This window comes from Eleutherodactylus coqui, unplaced genomic scaffold (assembly GCF_035609145.1).
Source record: "Eleutherodactylus coqui strain aEleCoq1 unplaced genomic scaffold, aEleCoq1.hap1 HAP1_SCAFFOLD_117, whole genome shotgun sequence".
In the NCBI taxonomy this organism is placed as follows: Eukaryota; Metazoa; Chordata; class Amphibia; order Anura; family Eleutherodactylidae; genus Eleutherodactylus; species Eleutherodactylus coqui.
In genome coordinates, this window is record NW_027102100.1 from 64819 (window position 1) to 80110 (window position 15292).

Consider the following 15292-nt stretch of genomic DNA (forward strand, 5'->3'; position numbering starts at 1 on the left):
AGTGCGAACGCACCTCCGAAAAGGAAAGAAACCTACTCACGGCCTTAAAAGTCAACAGGACCTGGGATTCCCAGCCGGTCACCCATACTGGTACTTGCCAGGCCTCAAGCTGGCTGGCGGCCGCGATCTGACGAGAGCAGGCACATTCAGCTTAGAATGCCAGTTGACAGCTCCTCCTCCTTTCCTATGGGCTTTCTGCAGTGCGAACGCACCTCCGAAAAGGAAAGAAACCTACTCACGGCCTTAAAAGTCAACGGGACCTGGGATTCCCAGCCGGTCACCCATACTGGTACTTGCCAGGCCTCAAGCTGGCTGGCGGCCGCGATCTGACGAGAGCAGGCACATTCAGCTTAGAATGCCCGTTGACAGCTCCTCCTCCTTTCCTATGGGCTTTCTGCAGTGCGAACGCACCTCCGAAAAGGAAAGAAACCTACTCACGGCCTTAAAAGTCAACGGGACCTGGGATTCCCAGCCGGTCACCCATACTGGTACTTGCCAGGCCTCAAGCTGGCTGGCGGCCGCGATCTGACGAGAGCAGGCACATTCAGCTTAGAATGCCCGTTGACAGCTCCTCCTCCTTTCCTATGGGCTTTCTGCAGTGCGAACGCACCTCCGAAAAGGAAAGCAACCTACTCACGGCCTGAAAAGTCAACGGGACCTGGGATTCCCAGCCGGTCACCCATACTGGTACTTGCCAGGCCTCAAGCTGGCTGGCGGCCGCGATCTGACGAGAGCAGGCACATTCAGCTTAGAATGCCCGTTGACAGCTCCGCCTCCTTTCCTATGGGCTTTCTGCAGTGCGAACGCACCTCCGAAAATGAAAGGAACCTACTCACGGCCTTAAAAGTCAACGGGACCTGGGATTCCCAGCCGGTCACCCATACTGGTACTTGCCAGGCCTCAAGCTGGCTGGCGGCCGCGATCTGACGAGAGCAGGCACATTCAGCTTAGAATGCCCGTTGACAGCTCCTCCTCCTTTCCTATGGGCTTTCTGCAGTGCGAACGCACCTCCGAAAAGGAAAGAAACCTACTCACGGCCTTAAAAGTCAACGGGACCTGGGATTCCCAGCCGGTCACCCATACTGGTACTTGCCAGGCCTCAAGCTGGCTGGCGGCCGCGATCTGACGAGAGCAGGCACATTCAGCTTAGAATGCCCGTTGACAGCTCCTCCTCCTTTCCTATGGGCTTTCTGCAGTGCGAACGCACCTCCGAAAAGGGAAGAAACCTACTCACGGCCTTAAAAGTCAATGGGACCTGGGATTCCCAGCCGGTCACCCATACTGGTACTTGCCAGGCCTCAAGCTGGCTGGCGGCCGCGATCTGACGAGAGCAGGCACATTCAGCTTAGAATGCCCGTTGACAGCTCCTCCTCCTTTCCTATGGGCTTTCTGCAGTGCGAACGCACTTCCGAAAAGGAAAGAAACCTACTCACGGCCTTAAAAGTCAACGGGACCTGGGATTCCCAGCCGGTCACCCATACTGGTACTTGCCAGGCCTCAAGCTGGCTGGCGGCCGCAATCTGACGAGAGCAGGCACATTCAGCTTAGAATGCCCGTTGACAGCTCCTCCTCCTTTCCTATGGGCTTTCTGCAGTGTGAACGCACCTCCGAAAAGGAAAGACACCTACTCACGGCCTTAAAAGTCAACGGGACCTGGGATGCCCAGCCGGTCACCCATACTGGTACTTGCCAGGCCTCAAGCTGGCTGGCGGCCACGATCTGACGAGAGCAGGCACATTCAGCTTAGAATGCCCGTTGACAGCTCCTCCTCCTTTCCTATGGGCTTTCTGCAGTGCGAACGCACCTCCAAAAAGGAAAGAAACCTACTCACGGCCTTAAAAGTCAACGGGACCTGGGATTCCCAGCCGGTCACCCATACTGGTACTTGCCAGGCCTCAAGCTGGCTGGCGGCCGCGATCTGACGAGAGCAGGCACATTCAGCTTAGAATGCCCGTTGACAGCTCCGCCTCCTTTCCTATGGGCTTTCTGCAGTGCGAACGCACCTCCGAAAAGGAAAGAAACCTACTCACGGCCTTAAAAGTCAACGGGACCTGGGATTCCCAGCCGGTCACCCATACTGGTACTTGCCAGGCCTCAAGCTGGCTGGCGGCCGCGATCTGACGAGAGCAGGCACATTCAGCTTAGAATGCCCGTTGACAGCTCCTCCTCCTTTCCTATGGGCTTTCTGCAGTGCGAACGCACCTCCGAAAAGGAAAGAAACCTACTCACAGCCTTAAAAGTCAACGGGACCTGGGATTCCCCGACGGTCACCCATACTGGTACTTGCCAGGCCTCAAGCTGGCTGGCGGCCGCGATCTGACGAGAGCAGGCACATTCAGCTTAGAATGCCCGTTGACAGCTTCTCCTCCTTTCCTATGGGCTTTCTGCAGTGCGAACGCACCTCCGAAAAGGAAAGAAACCTACTCACGGCCTTAAAAGTCAACGGGACCTAGGATTCCCATCCGGTCACCCATACTGGTGCTTGCCAGGCCTCAAGCTGGCTGGCGGCCGCGATCTGACGAGAGCAGGCACATTCAGCTTAGAATGCCCGTTGACAGCTCCTCCTCCTTTCCTATGGGCTTTCTGCAGTGCGAACGCACCTCCGAAAAGGAAAGAAACCTACTCACGGCCTTAAAAGTCAACAGGACCTGGGATTCCCAGACGGTCACCCATACTGGTACTTGCCAGGCCTCAAGCTGGCTGGCGGCCGCGATCTGACGAGAGCAGGCACATTCAGCTTAGAATGCCCGTTGACAGCTCCTCCTCCTTTCCTATGGGCTTTCTGCAGTGCGAACGCACCTCCGAAAAGGAAATAAACCTACTCACGGCCTTAAAAGTCAACAGGACCTGGGATTCCCAGCCGGTCACCCATACTGGTACTTGCCAGGCCTCAAGCTGGCTGGCGGCCGCGATCTGACGAGAGCAGGCACATTCAGCTTAGAATGCCCGTTGACAGCTCCTCCTCCTTTCCTATGGGCTTTCTGCAGTGCGAACGCACCTCCGAAAAGGAAAGAAACCTACTCACGGCCTTAAAAGTCAACAGGACCTGGGATTCCCAGCCGGTCACCCATACTGGTACTTGCCAGGCCTCAAGCTGGCTGGCGGCCGCAATCTGACGAGAGCAGGCACATTCAGCTTAGAATGCCAGTTGACAGCTCCTCCTCCTTTCCTATGGGCTTTCTGCAGTGCGAACGCACCTCCGAAAAGGAAAGGAACCTACTCACGGCCTTAAAAGTCAACGGGACCTGGGATTCCCAGCCGGTCACCCATACTGGTACTTGCCAGGCCTCAAGCTGGCTGGCGGCCGCGATCTGACGAGAGCAGGCACATTCAGCTTAGAATGCCCGTTGACAGCTCCTCCTCCTTTCCTATGGGCTTTCTGCAGTGCGAACGCACCTCCGAAAAGGAAAGAAACCTACTCACGGCCTTAAAAGTCAACGGGACCTGGGATTCCCAGCCGGTCACCCATACTGGTACTTGCCAGGCCTCAAGCTGGCTGGCGGCCGCGATCTGACGAGAGCAGGCACATTCAGCTTAGAATGCCCGTTGACAGCTCCGCCTCCTTTCCTATGGGCTTTCTGCAGTGCGAACGCACCTCCGAAAAGGAAAGGAACCTACTCACTGCCTTAAAAGTCAACGGGACCTGGGATTCCCAGCCGGTCACCCATACTGGTACTTGCCAGGCCTCAAGCTGGCTGGCGGCCGCGATCTGACGAGAGCAGGCACATTCAGCTTAGAATGCCCGTTGACAGCTCCTCCTCCTTTCCTATGGGCTTTCTGCAGTGCGAACGCACCTCCGAAAAGGAAAGAAACCTACTCACGGCCTTAAAAGTCAACGGGACCTGGGATTCCCAGCCGGTCACCCATACTGGTACTTGCCAGGCCTCAAGCTGGCTGGCGGCCGCGATCTGACGAGAGCAGGCACATTCAGCTTAGAATGCCCGTTGACAGCTCCTCCTCCTTTCCTATGGGCTTTCTGCAGTGCGAACGCACCTCCGAAAAGGAAAGAAACCTACTCACGGCCTTAAAAGTCAATGGGACCTGGGATTCCCAGCCGGTCACCCATACTGGTACTTGCCAGGCCTCAAGCTGGCTGGCGGCCGCGATCTGACGAGAGCAGGCACATTCAGCTTAGAATGCCCGTTGACAGCTCCTCCTCCTTTCCTATGGGCTTTCTGCAGTGCGAACGCACTTCCGAAAAGGAAAGAAACCTACTCACGGCCTTAAAAGTCAACGGGACCTGGGATTCCCAGCCGGTCACCCATACTGGTACTTGCCAGGCCTCAAGCTGGCTGGCGGCCGCGATCTGACGAGAGCAGGCACATTCAGCTTAGAATGCCCGTTGACAGCTCCTCCTCCTTTCCTATGGGCTTTCTGCAGTGTGAACGCACCTCCGAAAAGGAAAGACACCTACTCACGGCCTTAAAAGTCAACGGGACCTGGGATTCCCAGCCGGTCACCCATACTGGTACTTGCCAGGCCTCAAGCTGGCTGGCGGCCGCGATCTGACGAGAGCAGGCACATTCAGCTTAGAATGCCCGTTGACAGCTCCGCCTCCTTTCCTATGGGCTTTCTGCAGTGCGAACGCACCTCCGAAAAGGAAAGAAACCTACTCACGGCCTTAAAAGTCAACGGGACCTGGGATTCCCAGCCGGTCACCCATACTGGTACTTGCCAGGCCTCAAGCTGGCTGGCGGCCGCGATCTGACGAGAGCAGGCACATTCAGCTTAGAATGCCCGTTGACAGCTCCTCCTCCTTTCCTATGGGCTTTCTGCAGTGCGGACGCACCTCCGAAACGGAAAGGAACCTACTCACGGCCTTAAAAGTCAACGGGACCTGGGATTCCCAGCCGGTCACCCATACTGGTACTTGCCAGGCCTCAAGCTGCCTGGCGTCCGCGATCTGACGAGAGCAGGCACATTCAGCTTAGAATGCCCGTTGACAGCTCCTCCTCCTTTCCTATGGGCTTTCTGCAGTGCGAACGCACCTCCGAAAAGGAAAGAAACCTACTCACAGCCTTAAAAGTCAACGGGACCTGGGATTCCCAGACGGTCACCCATACTGGTACTTGCCAGGCCTCAAGCTGGCTGGCGGCCGCGATCTGACGAGAGCAGGCACATTCAGCTTAGAATGCCCGTTGACAGCTTCTCCTCCTTTCCTATGGGCTTTCTGCAGTGCGAACGCACCTCCGAAAAGGAAAGAAACCTACTCACGGCCTTAAAAGTCAACGGGACCTGGGATTCCCATCCGGTCACCCATACTGGTGCTTGCCAGGCCTCAAGCTGGCTGGCGGCCGCGATCTGACGAGAGCAGGCACATTCAGCTTAGAATGCCCATTGACAGCTCCTCCTCCTTTCCTATGGGCTTTCTGCAGTGCGAACGCACCTCCGAAAAGGAAAGAAACCTACTCACGGCCTTAAAAGTCAACAGGACCTGGGATTCCCAGACGGTCACCCATACTGGTACTTGCCAGGCCTCAAGCTGGCTGGCGGCCGCGATCTGACGAGAGCAGGCACATTCAGCTTAGAATGCCCGTTGACAGCTCCTCCTCCTTTCCTATGGGCTTTCTGCAGTGCGAACGCACCTCCGAAAAGGAAATAAACCTACTCACGGCCTTAAAAGTCAACAGGACCTGGGATTCCCAGCCGGTCACCCATACTGGTACTTGCCAGGCCTCAAGCTGGCTGGCGGCCGCGATCTGACGAGAGCAGGCACATTCAGCTTAGAATGCCAGTTGACAGCTCCTCCTCCTTTCCTATGGGCTTTCTGCAGTGCGAACGCACCTCCGAAAAGGAAAGAAACCTACTCACGGCCTTAAAAGTCAACGGGACCTGGGATTCCCAGCCGGTCACCCATACTGGTACTTGCCAGGCCTCAAGCTGGCTGGCGGCCGCGATCTGACGAGAGCAGGCACATTCAGCTTAGAATGCCCGTTGACAGCTCCTCCTCCTTTCCTATGGGCTTTCTGCAGTGCGAACGCACCTCCGAAAAGGAAAGAAACCTACTCACGGCCTTAAAAGTCAACGGGACCTGGGATTCCCAGCCGGTCACCCATACTGGTACTTGCCAGGCCTCAAGCTGGCTGGCGGCCGCGATCTGACGAGAGCAGGCACATTCAGCTTAGAATGCCCGTTGACAGCTCCTCCTCCTTTCCTATGGGCTTTCTGCAGTGCGAACGCACCTCCGAAAAGGAAAGAAACCTACTCACGGCCTTAAAAGTCAACGGGACCTGGGATTCCCAGCCGGTCACCCATACTGGTACTTGCCAGGCCTCAAGCTGGCTGGCGGCCGCGATCTGACGAGAGCAGGCACATTCAGCTTAGAATGCCCGTTGACAGCTCCGCCTCCTTTCCTATGGGCTTTCTGCAGTGCGAACGCACCTCCGAAAAGGAAAGGAACCTACTCACGGCCTTAAAAGTCAACGGGACCTGGGATTCCCAGCCGGTCACCCATACTGGTACTTGCCAGGCCTCAAGCTGGCTGGCGGCCGCGATCTGACGAGAGCAGGCACATTCAGCTTAGAATGCCCGTTGACAGCTCCTCCTCCTTTCCTATGGGCTTTCTGCAGTGCGAACGCACCTCCGAAAAGGAAAGAAACCTACTCACGGCCTTAAAAGTCAACGGGACCTGGGATTCCCAGCCGGTCACCCATACTGGTACTTGCCAGGCCTCAAGCTGGCTGGCGGCCGCGATCTGACGAGAGCAGGCACATTCAGCTTAGAATGCCCGTTGACAGCTCCTCCTCCTTTCCTATGGGCTTTCTGCAGTGCGAACGCACCTCCGAAAAGGAAAGAAACCTACTCACGGCCTTAAAAGTCAATGGGACCTGGGATTCCCAGCCGGTCACCCATACTGGTACTTGCCAGGCCTCAAGCTGGCTGGCGGCCGCGATCTGACGAGAGCAGGCACATTCAGCTTAGAATGCCCGTTGACAGCTCCTCCTCCTTTCCTATGGGCTTTCTGCAGTGCGAACGCACCTCCGAAAAGGAAAGAAACCTACTCACGGCCTTAAAAGTCAACGGGACCTGGGATTCCCAGCCGGTCACCCATACTGGTACTTGCCAGGCCTCAAGCTGGCTGGCGGCCACGATCTGACGAGAGCAGGCACATTCAGCTTAGAATGCCCGTTGACAGCTCCTCCTCCTTTCCTATGGGCTTTCTGCAGTGCGAACGCACCTCCGAAAAGGAAAGAAACCTACTCACGGCCTTAAAAGTCAACGGGACCTGGGATTCCCAGCCGGTCACCCATACTGGTACTTGCCAGGCCTCAAGCTGGCTGGCGGCCGCGATCTGACGAGAGCAGGCACATTCAGCTTAGAATGCCCGTTGACAGCTCCTCCTCCTTTCCTATGGGCTTTCTGCAGTGCGAACGCACCTCCGAAAAGGAAAGAAACCTACTCACGGCCTTAAAAGTCAACGGGACCTGGGATTCCCAGCCGGTCACCCATACTGGTACTTGCCAGGCCTCAAGCTGGCTGGCGGCCGCGATCTGACGAGAGCAGGCACACTCAGCTTAAAATGCCCGTTGACAGCTCCTCCTCCTTTCCTATGGGCTTTCTGCAGTGCGAACGCACCTCCGAAAAGGAAAGAAACCTACTCACGGCCTTAAAAGTCAACGGGACCTGGGATTCCCAGCCGGTCACCCATACTGGTACTTGCCAGGCCTAAAGCTGGCTGGCGGCCGCGATCTGACGAGAGCAGGCACATTCAGCTTAGAATTCCCGTTGACAGCTTCTCCTCCTTTCCTATGGGCTTTCTGCAGTGCGAACGCACCTCCGAAAAGGAAAGAAACCTACTCACGGCCTTAAAAGTCAACGGGACCTGGGATTCCCAGCCGGTCACCCATACTGGTACTTGCCAGGCCTCAAGCTGGCTGGCGGCCGCGATCTGACGAGAGCAGGCACATTCAGCTTAGAATGCCCGTTGACAGCTCCTCCTCCTTTCCTATGGGCTTTCTGCAGTGCGAACGCACCTCCGAAAAGGAAAGAAACCTACTCACGGCCTTAAAAGTCAACGGGACCTGGGATTCCCAGCCGGTCACCCATACTGGTACTTGCCAGGCCTCAAGCTGGCTGGCGGCCGCGATCTGACGAGAGCAGGCACATTCAGCTTAGAATGCCCGTTGACAGCTCCGCCTCCTTTCCTATGGGCTTTCTGCAGTGCGAACGCACCTCCGAAAATGAAAGGAACCTACTCACGGCCTTAAAAGTCAACGGGACCTGGGATTCCCAGCCGGTCACCCATACTGGTACTTGCCAGGCCTCAAGCTGGCTGGCGGCCGCGATCTGACGAGAGCAGGCACATTCAGCTTAGAATGCCCGTTGACAGCTCCTCCTCCTTTCCTATGGGCTTTCTGCAGTGCGAACGCACCTCCGAAAAGGAAAGAAACCTACTCACGGCCTTAAAAGTCAACGGGACCTGGGATTCCCAGCCGGTCACCCATACTGGTACTTGCCAGGCCTCAAGCTGGCTGGCGGCCGCGATCTGACGAGAGCAGGCACATTCAGCTTAGAATGCCCGTTGACAGCTCCTCCTCCTTTCCTATGGGCTTTCTGCAGTGCGAACGCACCTCCGAAAAGGGAAGAAACCTACTCACGGCCTTAAAAGTCAATGGGACCTGGGATTCCCAGCCGGTCACCCATACTGGTACTTGCCAGGCCTCAAGCTGGCTGGCGGCCGCGATCTGACGAGAGCAGGCACATTCAGCTTAGAATGCCCGTTGACAGCTCCTCCTCCTTTCCTATGGGCTTTCTGCAGTGCGAACGCACTTCCGAAAAGGAAAGAAACCTACTCACGGCCTTAAAAGTCAACGGGACCTGGGATTCCCAGCCGGTCACCCATACTGGTACTTGCCAGGCCTCAAGCTGGCTGGCGGCCGCGATCTGACGAGAGCAGGCACATTCAGCTTAGAATGCCCGTTGACAGCTCCTCCTCCTTTCCTATGGGCTTTCTGCAGTGTGAACGCACCTCCGAAAAGGAAAGACACCTACTCACGGCCTTAAAAGTCAACGGGACCTGGGATGCCCAGCCGGTCACCCATACTGGTACTTGCCAGGCCTCAAGCTGGCTGGCGGCCACGATCTGACGAGAGCAGGCACATTCAGCTTAGAATGCCCGTTGACAGCTCCTCCTCCTTTCCTATGGGCTTTCTGCAGTGCGAACGCACCTCCAAAAAGGAAAGAAACCTACTCACGGCCTTAAAAGTCAACGGGACCTGGGATTCCCAGCCGGTCACCCATACTGGTACTTGCCAGGCCTCAAGCTGGCTGGCGGCCGCGATCTGACGAGAGCAGGCACATTCAGCTTAGAATGCCCGTTGACAGCTCCGCCTCCTTTCCTATGGGCTTTCTGCAGTGCGAACGCACCTCCGAAAAGGAAAGAAACCTACTCACGGCCTTAAAAGTCAACGGGACCTGGGATTCCCAGCCGGTCACCCATACTGGTACTTGCCAGGCCTCAAGCTGGCTGGCGGCCGCGATCTGACGAGAGCAGGCACATTCAGCTTAGAATGCCCGTTGACAGCTCCTCCTCCTTTCCTATGGGCTTTCTGCAGTGCGAACGCACCTCCGAAAAGGAAAGAAACCTACTCACAGCCTTAAAAGTCAACGGGACCTGGGATTCCCCGACGGTCACCCATACTGGTACTTGCCAGGCCTCAAGCTGGCTGGCGGCCGCGATCTGACGAGAGCAGGCACATTCAGCTTAGAATGCCCGTTGACAGCTTCTCCTCCTTTCCTATGGGCTTTCTGCAGTGCGAACGCACCTCCGAAAAGGAAAGAAACCTACTCACGGCCTTAAAAGTCAACGGGACCTGGGATTCCCATCCGGTCACCCATACTGGTGCTTGCCAGGCCTCAAGCTGGCTGGCGGCCGCGATCTGACGAGAGCAGGCACATTCAGCTTAGAATGCCCGTTGACAGCTCCTCCTCCTTTCCTATGGGCTTTCTGCAGTGCGAACGCACCTCCGAAAAGGAAAGAAACCTACTCACGGCCTTAAAAGTCAACAGGACCTGGGATTCCCAGACGGTCACCCATACTGGTACTTGCCAGGCCTCAAGCTGGCTGGCGGCCGCGATCTGACGAGAGCAGGCACATTCAGCTTAGAATGCCCGTTGACAGCTCCTCCTCCTTTCCTATGGGCTTTCTGCAGTGCGAACGCACCTCCGAAAAGGAAATAAACCTACTCACGGCCTTAAAAGTCAACAGGACCTGGGATTCCCAGCCGGTCACCCATACTGGTACTTGCCAGGCCTCAAGCTGGCTGGCGGCCGCGATCTGACGAGAGCAGGCACATTCAGCTTAGAATGCCCGTTGACAGCTCCTCCTCCTTTCCTATGGGCTTTCTGCAGTGCGAACGCACCTCCGAAAAGGAAAGAAACCTACTCACGGCCTTAAAAGTCAACAGGACCTGGGATTCCCAGCCGGTCACCCATACTGGTACTTGCCAGGCCTCAAGCTGGCTGGCGGCCGCAATCTGACGAGAGCAGGCACATTCAGCTTAGAATGCCAGTTGACAGCTCCTCCTCCTTTCCTATGGGCTTTCTGCAGTGCGAACGCACCTCCGAAAAGGAAAGGAACCTACTCACGGCCTTAAAAGTCAACGGGACCTGGGATTCCCAGCCGGTCACCCATACTGGTACTTGCCAGGCCTCAAGCTGGCTGGCGGCCGCGATCTGACAAGAGCAGGCACATTCAGCTTAGAATGCCCGTTGACAGCTCCTCCTCCTTTCCTATGGGCTTTCTGCAGTGCGAACGCACCTCCGAAAAGGAAAGAAACCTACTCACGGCCTTAAAAGTCAATGGGACCTGGGATTCCCAGCCGGTCACCCATACTGGTACTTGCCAGGCCTCAAGCTGGCTGGCGGCCGCGATCTGACGAGAGCAGGCACATTCAGCTTAGAATGCCCGTTGACAGCTCCTCCTCCTTTCCTATGGGCTTTCTGCAGTGCGAACGCACTTCCGAAAAGGAAAGAAACCTACTCACGGCCTTAAAAGTCAACGGGACCTGGGATTCCCAGCCGGTCACCCATACTGGTACTTGCCAGGCCTCAAGCTGGCTGGCGGCCGCGATCTGACGAGAGCAGGCACATTCAGCTTAGAATGCCCGTTGACAGCTCCTCCTCCTTTCCTATGGGCTTTCTGCAGTGTGAACGCACCTCCGAAAAGGAAAGACACCTACTCACGGCCTTAAAAGTCAACGGGACCTGGGATTCCCAGCCGGTCACCCATACTGGTACTTGCCAGGCCTCAAGCTGGCTGGCGGCCGCGATCTGACGAGAGCAGGCACATTCAGCTTAGAATGCCCGTTGACAGCTCCTCCTCCTTTCCTATGGGCTTTCTGCAGTGCGAACGCACCTCCGAAAAGGAAAGCAACCTACTCACGGCCTTAAAAGTCAACGGGACCTGGGATTCCCAGCCGGTCACCCATACTGGTACTTGCCAGGCCTCAAGCTGGCTGGCGGCCGCGATCTGACGAGAGCAGGCACACTCAGCTTAAAATGCCCGTTGACAGCTCCTCCTCCTTTCCTATGGGCTTTCTGCAGTGCGAACGCACCTCCGAAAAGGAAAGAAACCTACTCACGGCCTTAAAAGTCAACGGGACCTGGGATTCCCAGCCGGTCACCCATACTGGTACTTGCCAGGCCTAAAGCTGGCTGGCGGCCGCGATCTGACGAGAGCAGGCACATTCAGCTTAGAATTCCCGTTGACAGCTTCTCCTCCTTTCCTATGGGCTTTCTGCAGTGCGAACGCACCTCCGAAAAGGAAAGAAACCTACTCACGGCCTTAAAAGTCAACGGGACCTGGGATTCCCAGCCGGTCACCCATACTGGTACTTGCCAGGCCTCAAGCTGGCTGGCGGCCGCGATCTGACGAGAGCAGGCACATTCAGCTTAGAATGCCCGTTGACAGCTCCTCCTCCTTTCCTATGGGCTTTCTGCAGTGCGAACGCACCTCCGAAAAGGAAAGAAACCTACTCACGGCCTTAAAAGTCAACGGGACCTGGGATTCCCAGCCGGTCACCCATACTGGTACTTGCCAGGCCTCAAGCTGGCTGGCGGCCGCGATCTGACGAGAGCAGGCACATTCAGCTTAGAATGCCCGTTGACAGCTCCGCCTCCTTTCCTATGGGCTTTCTGCAGTGCGAACGCACCTCCGAAAATGAAAGGAACCTACTCACGGCCTTAAAAGTCAACGGGACCTGGGATTCCCAGCCGGTCACCCATACTGGTACTTGCCAGGCCTCAAGCTGGCTGGCGGCCGCGATCTGACGAGAGCAGGCACATTCAGCTTAGAATGCCCGTTGACAGCTCCTCCTCCTTTCCTATGGGCTTTCTGCAGTGCGAACGCACCTCCGAAAAGGAAAGAAACCTACTCACGGCCTTAAAAGTCAACGGGACCTGGGATTCCCAGCCGGTCACCCATACTGGTACTTGCCAGGCCTCAAGCTGGCTGGCGGCCGCGATCTGACGAGAGCAGGCACATTCAGCTTAGAATGCCCGTTGACAGCTCCTCCTCCTTTCCTATGGGCTTTCTGCAGTGCGAACGCACCTCCGAAAAGGGAAGAAACCTACTCACGGCCTTAAAAGTCAATGGGACCTGGGATTCCCAGCCGGTCACCCATACTGGTACTTGCCAGGCCTCAAGCTGGCTGGCGGCCGCGATCTGACGAGAGCAGGCACATTCAGCTTAGAATGCCCGTTGACAGCTCCTCCTCCTTTCCTATGGGCTTTCTGCAGTGCGAACGCACTTCCGAAAAGGAAAGAAACCTACTCACGGCCTTAAAAGTCAACGGGACCTGGGATTCCCAGCCGGTCACCCATACTGGTACTTGCCAGGCCTCAAGCTGGCTGGCGGCCGCGATCTGACGAGAGCAGGCACATTCAGCTTAGAATGCCCGTTGACAGCTCCTCCTCCTTTCCTATGGGCTTTCTGCAGTGTGAACGCACCTCCGAAAAGGAAAGACACCTACTCACGGCCTTAAAAGTCAACGGGACCTGGGATGCCCAGCCGGTCACCCATACTGGTACTTGCCAGGCCTCAAGCTGGCTGGCGGCCACGATCTGACGAGAGCAGGCACATTCAGCTTAGAATGCCCGTTGACAGCTCCTCCTCCTTTCCTATGGGCTTTCTGCAGTGCGAACGCACCTCCAAAAAGGAAAGAAACCTACTCACGGCCTTAAAAGTCAACGGGACCTGGGATTCCCAGCCGGTCACCCATACTGGTACTTGCCAGGCCTCAAGCTGGCTGGCGGCCGCGATCTGACGAGAGCAGGCACATTCAGCTTAGAATGCCCGTTGACAGCTCCGCCTCCTTTCCTATGGGCTTTCTGCAGTGCGAACGCACCTCCGAAAAGGAAAGAAACCTACTCACGGCCTTAAAAGTCAACGGGACCTGGGATTCCCAGCCGGTCACCCATACTGGTACTTGCCAGGCCTCAAGCTGGCTGGCGGCCGCGATCTGACGAGAGCAGGCACATTCAGCTTAGAATGCCCGTTGACAGCTCCTCCTCCTTTCCTATGGGCTTTCTGCAGTGCGAACGCACCTCCGAAAAGGAAAGAAACCTACTCACAGCCTTAAAAGTCAACGGGACCTGGGATTCCCCGACGGTCACCCATACTGGTACTTGCCAGGCCTCAAGCTGGCTGGCGGCCGCGATCTGACGAGAGCAGGCACATTCAGCTTAGAATGCCCGTTGACAGCTTCTCCTCCTTTCCTATGGGCTTTCTGCAGTGCGAACGCACCTCCGAAAAGGAAAGAAACCTACTCACGGCCTTAAAAGTCAACGGGACCTGGGATTCCCATCCGGTCACCCATACTGGTGCTTGCCAGGCCTCAAGCTGGCTGGCGGCCGCGATCTGACGAGAGCAGGCACATTCAGCTTAGAATGCCCGTTGACAGCTCCTCCTCCTTTCCTATGGGCTTTCTGCAGTGCGAACGCACCTCCGAAAAGGAAAGAAACCTACTCACGGCCTTAAAAGTCAACAGGACCTGGGATTCCCAGACGGTCACCCATACTGGTACTTGCCAGGCCTCAAGCTGGCTGGCGGCCGCGATCTGACGAGAGCAGGCACATTCAGCTTAGAATGCCCGTTGACAGCTCCTCCTCCTTTCCTATGGGCTTTCTGCAGTGCGAACGCACCTCCGAAAAGGAAATAAACCTACTCACGGCCTTAAAAGTCAACAGGACCTGGGATTCCCAGCCGGTCACCCATACTGGTACTTGCCAGGCCTCAAGCTGGCTGGCGGCCGCGATCTGACGAGAGCAGGCACATTCAGCTTAGAATGCCCGTTGACAGCTCCTCCTCCTTTCCTATGGGCTTTCTGCAGTGCGAACGCACCTCCGAAAAGGAAAGAAACCTACTCACGGCCTTAAAAGTCAACAGGACCTGGGATTCCCAGCCGGTCACCCATACTGGTACTTGCCAGGCCTCAAGCTGGCTGGCGGCCGCAATCTGACGAGAGCAGGCACATTCAGCTTAGAATGCCAGTTGACAGCTCCTCCTCCTTTCCTATGGGCTTTCTGCAGTGCGAACGCACCTCCGAAAAGGAAAGGAACCTACTCACGGCCTTAAAAGTCAACGGGACCTGGGATTCCCAGCCGGTCACCCATACTGGTACTTGCCAGGCCTCAAGCTGGCTGGCGGCCGCGATCTGACAAGAGCAGGCACATTCAGCTTAGAATGCCCGTTGACAGCTCCTCCTCCTTTCCTATGGGCTTTCTGCAGTGCGAACGCACCTCCGAAAAGGAAAGAAACCTACTCACGGCCTTAAAAGTCAATGGGACCTGGGATTCCCAGCCGGTCACCCATACTGGTACTTGCCAGGCCTCAAGCTGGCTGGCGGCCGCGATCTGACGAGAGCAGGCACATTCAGCTTAGAATGCCCGTTGACAGCTCCTCCTCCTTTCCTATGGGCTTTCTGCAGTGCGAACGCACTTCCGAAAAGGAAAGAAACCTACTCACGGCCTTAAAAGTCAACGGGACCTGGGATTCCCAGCCGGTCACCCATACTGGTACTTGCCAGGCCTCAAGCTGGCTGGCGGCCGCGATCTGACGAGAGCAGGCACATTCAGCTTAGAATGCCCGTTGACAGCTCCGCCTCCTTTCCTATGGGCTTTCTGCAGTGCGAACGCACCTCCGAAAAGGAAAGAAACCTACTCACGGCCTTAAAAGTCAACGGGACCTGGGATTCCCAGCCGGTCACCCATACTGGTACTTGCCAGGCCTCAAGCTGGCTGGCGGCCGCAATCTGACGAGAGCAGGCACATTCAGCTTAGAATGCCCGTTGAC

The 15292-nt window shown here is 56.5% G+C and overlaps 69 pseudogenes; all 69 read right to left on the minus strand.

Annotated features, from left to right (window-relative positions):
• Positions 1-49: 49 nt before the first annotated feature.
• LOC136597175 (5S ribosomal RNA) lies at positions 50-168 on the minus strand (annotated as a pseudogene).
• Positions 169-248: 80 nt separating this feature from the next.
• Positions 249-367, minus strand: LOC136597770 (5S ribosomal RNA; annotated as a pseudogene).
• Positions 368-447: 80 nt separating this feature from the next.
• LOC136597771 (5S ribosomal RNA) lies at positions 448-566 on the minus strand (annotated as a pseudogene).
• Positions 567-646: 80 nt separating this feature from the next.
• On the minus strand, positions 647-765 carry LOC136597772 (5S ribosomal RNA; annotated as a pseudogene).
• Positions 766-845: 80 nt separating this feature from the next.
• Positions 846-964, minus strand: LOC136597773 (5S ribosomal RNA; annotated as a pseudogene).
• An 80-nt stretch (positions 965-1044) lies between these two features.
• Positions 1045-1163, minus strand: LOC136597774 (5S ribosomal RNA; annotated as a pseudogene).
• Positions 1164-1243: 80 nt separating this feature from the next.
• On the minus strand, positions 1244-1362 carry LOC136597073 (5S ribosomal RNA; annotated as a pseudogene).
• Positions 1363-1442: 80 nt separating this feature from the next.
• On the minus strand, positions 1443-1561 carry LOC136597030 (5S ribosomal RNA; annotated as a pseudogene).
• Positions 1562-1840: 279 nt separating this feature from the next.
• Positions 1841-1959, minus strand: LOC136597776 (5S ribosomal RNA; annotated as a pseudogene).
• Positions 1960-2039: 80 nt separating this feature from the next.
• LOC136597777 (5S ribosomal RNA) lies at positions 2040-2158 on the minus strand (annotated as a pseudogene).
• An 80-nt stretch (positions 2159-2238) lies between these two features.
• LOC136596627 (5S ribosomal RNA) lies at positions 2239-2357 on the minus strand (annotated as a pseudogene).
• Positions 2358-2636: 279 nt separating this feature from the next.
• LOC136596827 (5S ribosomal RNA) lies at positions 2637-2755 on the minus strand (annotated as a pseudogene).
• An 80-nt stretch (positions 2756-2835) lies between these two features.
• On the minus strand, positions 2836-2954 carry LOC136596551 (5S ribosomal RNA; annotated as a pseudogene).
• A 279-nt stretch (positions 2955-3233) lies between these two features.
• Positions 3234-3352, minus strand: LOC136597778 (5S ribosomal RNA; annotated as a pseudogene).
• An 80-nt stretch (positions 3353-3432) lies between these two features.
• On the minus strand, positions 3433-3551 carry LOC136597779 (5S ribosomal RNA; annotated as a pseudogene).
• Positions 3552-3631: 80 nt separating this feature from the next.
• Positions 3632-3750, minus strand: LOC136597781 (5S ribosomal RNA; annotated as a pseudogene).
• Positions 3751-3830: 80 nt separating this feature from the next.
• LOC136597782 (5S ribosomal RNA) lies at positions 3831-3949 on the minus strand (annotated as a pseudogene).
• An 80-nt stretch (positions 3950-4029) lies between these two features.
• LOC136597075 (5S ribosomal RNA) lies at positions 4030-4148 on the minus strand (annotated as a pseudogene).
• Positions 4149-4228: 80 nt separating this feature from the next.
• Positions 4229-4347, minus strand: LOC136597783 (5S ribosomal RNA; annotated as a pseudogene).
• Positions 4348-4427: 80 nt separating this feature from the next.
• On the minus strand, positions 4428-4546 carry LOC136597784 (5S ribosomal RNA; annotated as a pseudogene).
• An 80-nt stretch (positions 4547-4626) lies between these two features.
• LOC136597785 (5S ribosomal RNA) lies at positions 4627-4745 on the minus strand (annotated as a pseudogene).
• Positions 4746-4825: 80 nt separating this feature from the next.
• Positions 4826-4944, minus strand: LOC136597586 (5S ribosomal RNA; annotated as a pseudogene).
• An 80-nt stretch (positions 4945-5024) lies between these two features.
• On the minus strand, positions 5025-5143 carry LOC136596225 (5S ribosomal RNA; annotated as a pseudogene).
• A 279-nt stretch (positions 5144-5422) lies between these two features.
• On the minus strand, positions 5423-5541 carry LOC136596839 (5S ribosomal RNA; annotated as a pseudogene).
• An 80-nt stretch (positions 5542-5621) lies between these two features.
• Positions 5622-5740, minus strand: LOC136597176 (5S ribosomal RNA; annotated as a pseudogene).
• Positions 5741-5820: 80 nt separating this feature from the next.
• LOC136597786 (5S ribosomal RNA) lies at positions 5821-5939 on the minus strand (annotated as a pseudogene).
• Positions 5940-6019: 80 nt separating this feature from the next.
• On the minus strand, positions 6020-6138 carry LOC136597788 (5S ribosomal RNA; annotated as a pseudogene).
• Positions 6139-6218: 80 nt separating this feature from the next.
• On the minus strand, positions 6219-6337 carry LOC136597789 (5S ribosomal RNA; annotated as a pseudogene).
• An 80-nt stretch (positions 6338-6417) lies between these two features.
• LOC136597790 (5S ribosomal RNA) lies at positions 6418-6536 on the minus strand (annotated as a pseudogene).
• Positions 6537-6616: 80 nt separating this feature from the next.
• LOC136597792 (5S ribosomal RNA) lies at positions 6617-6735 on the minus strand (annotated as a pseudogene).
• An 80-nt stretch (positions 6736-6815) lies between these two features.
• LOC136597076 (5S ribosomal RNA) lies at positions 6816-6934 on the minus strand (annotated as a pseudogene).
• Positions 6935-7014: 80 nt separating this feature from the next.
• Positions 7015-7133, minus strand: LOC136596945 (5S ribosomal RNA; annotated as a pseudogene).
• Positions 7134-7213: 80 nt separating this feature from the next.
• Positions 7214-7332, minus strand: LOC136597793 (5S ribosomal RNA; annotated as a pseudogene).
• Positions 7333-7412: 80 nt separating this feature from the next.
• On the minus strand, positions 7413-7531 carry LOC136597385 (5S ribosomal RNA; annotated as a pseudogene).
• Positions 7532-7611: 80 nt separating this feature from the next.
• LOC136596505 (5S ribosomal RNA) lies at positions 7612-7730 on the minus strand (annotated as a pseudogene).
• Positions 7731-7810: 80 nt separating this feature from the next.
• On the minus strand, positions 7811-7929 carry LOC136597794 (5S ribosomal RNA; annotated as a pseudogene).
• Positions 7930-8009: 80 nt separating this feature from the next.
• On the minus strand, positions 8010-8128 carry LOC136597795 (5S ribosomal RNA; annotated as a pseudogene).
• Positions 8129-8208: 80 nt separating this feature from the next.
• Positions 8209-8327, minus strand: LOC136597796 (5S ribosomal RNA; annotated as a pseudogene).
• Positions 8328-8407: 80 nt separating this feature from the next.
• On the minus strand, positions 8408-8526 carry LOC136597797 (5S ribosomal RNA; annotated as a pseudogene).
• Positions 8527-8606: 80 nt separating this feature from the next.
• Positions 8607-8725, minus strand: LOC136597077 (5S ribosomal RNA; annotated as a pseudogene).
• Positions 8726-8805: 80 nt separating this feature from the next.
• On the minus strand, positions 8806-8924 carry LOC136597798 (5S ribosomal RNA; annotated as a pseudogene).
• A 279-nt stretch (positions 8925-9203) lies between these two features.
• On the minus strand, positions 9204-9322 carry LOC136597800 (5S ribosomal RNA; annotated as a pseudogene).
• Positions 9323-9402: 80 nt separating this feature from the next.
• Positions 9403-9521, minus strand: LOC136597801 (5S ribosomal RNA; annotated as a pseudogene).
• Positions 9522-9601: 80 nt separating this feature from the next.
• LOC136596628 (5S ribosomal RNA) lies at positions 9602-9720 on the minus strand (annotated as a pseudogene).
• Positions 9721-9800: 80 nt separating this feature from the next.
• LOC136597514 (5S ribosomal RNA) lies at positions 9801-9919 on the minus strand (annotated as a pseudogene).
• An 80-nt stretch (positions 9920-9999) lies between these two features.
• Positions 10000-10118, minus strand: LOC136596851 (5S ribosomal RNA; annotated as a pseudogene).
• Positions 10119-10198: 80 nt separating this feature from the next.
• LOC136596552 (5S ribosomal RNA) lies at positions 10199-10317 on the minus strand (annotated as a pseudogene).
• A 279-nt stretch (positions 10318-10596) lies between these two features.
• Positions 10597-10715, minus strand: LOC136597155 (5S ribosomal RNA; annotated as a pseudogene).
• An 80-nt stretch (positions 10716-10795) lies between these two features.
• On the minus strand, positions 10796-10914 carry LOC136597078 (5S ribosomal RNA; annotated as a pseudogene).
• Positions 10915-10994: 80 nt separating this feature from the next.
• On the minus strand, positions 10995-11113 carry LOC136597803 (5S ribosomal RNA; annotated as a pseudogene).
• An 80-nt stretch (positions 11114-11193) lies between these two features.
• LOC136597804 (5S ribosomal RNA) lies at positions 11194-11312 on the minus strand (annotated as a pseudogene).
• An 80-nt stretch (positions 11313-11392) lies between these two features.
• LOC136597386 (5S ribosomal RNA) lies at positions 11393-11511 on the minus strand (annotated as a pseudogene).
• Positions 11512-11591: 80 nt separating this feature from the next.
• On the minus strand, positions 11592-11710 carry LOC136596506 (5S ribosomal RNA; annotated as a pseudogene).
• An 80-nt stretch (positions 11711-11790) lies between these two features.
• Positions 11791-11909, minus strand: LOC136597805 (5S ribosomal RNA; annotated as a pseudogene).
• Positions 11910-11989: 80 nt separating this feature from the next.
• Positions 11990-12108, minus strand: LOC136597806 (5S ribosomal RNA; annotated as a pseudogene).
• Positions 12109-12188: 80 nt separating this feature from the next.
• LOC136597807 (5S ribosomal RNA) lies at positions 12189-12307 on the minus strand (annotated as a pseudogene).
• An 80-nt stretch (positions 12308-12387) lies between these two features.
• LOC136597808 (5S ribosomal RNA) lies at positions 12388-12506 on the minus strand (annotated as a pseudogene).
• Positions 12507-12586: 80 nt separating this feature from the next.
• On the minus strand, positions 12587-12705 carry LOC136597079 (5S ribosomal RNA; annotated as a pseudogene).
• An 80-nt stretch (positions 12706-12785) lies between these two features.
• On the minus strand, positions 12786-12904 carry LOC136597809 (5S ribosomal RNA; annotated as a pseudogene).
• Positions 12905-13183: 279 nt separating this feature from the next.
• Positions 13184-13302, minus strand: LOC136597810 (5S ribosomal RNA; annotated as a pseudogene).
• An 80-nt stretch (positions 13303-13382) lies between these two features.
• Positions 13383-13501, minus strand: LOC136597812 (5S ribosomal RNA; annotated as a pseudogene).
• An 80-nt stretch (positions 13502-13581) lies between these two features.
• On the minus strand, positions 13582-13700 carry LOC136596629 (5S ribosomal RNA; annotated as a pseudogene).
• An 80-nt stretch (positions 13701-13780) lies between these two features.
• Positions 13781-13899, minus strand: LOC136597516 (5S ribosomal RNA; annotated as a pseudogene).
• Positions 13900-13979: 80 nt separating this feature from the next.
• On the minus strand, positions 13980-14098 carry LOC136596863 (5S ribosomal RNA; annotated as a pseudogene).
• Positions 14099-14178: 80 nt separating this feature from the next.
• On the minus strand, positions 14179-14297 carry LOC136596553 (5S ribosomal RNA; annotated as a pseudogene).
• Positions 14298-14576: 279 nt separating this feature from the next.
• On the minus strand, positions 14577-14695 carry LOC136597156 (5S ribosomal RNA; annotated as a pseudogene).
• An 80-nt stretch (positions 14696-14775) lies between these two features.
• On the minus strand, positions 14776-14894 carry LOC136597080 (5S ribosomal RNA; annotated as a pseudogene).
• An 80-nt stretch (positions 14895-14974) lies between these two features.
• Positions 14975-15093, minus strand: LOC136597814 (5S ribosomal RNA; annotated as a pseudogene).
• Positions 15094-15173: 80 nt separating this feature from the next.
• Positions 15174-15292, minus strand: LOC136597031 (5S ribosomal RNA; annotated as a pseudogene).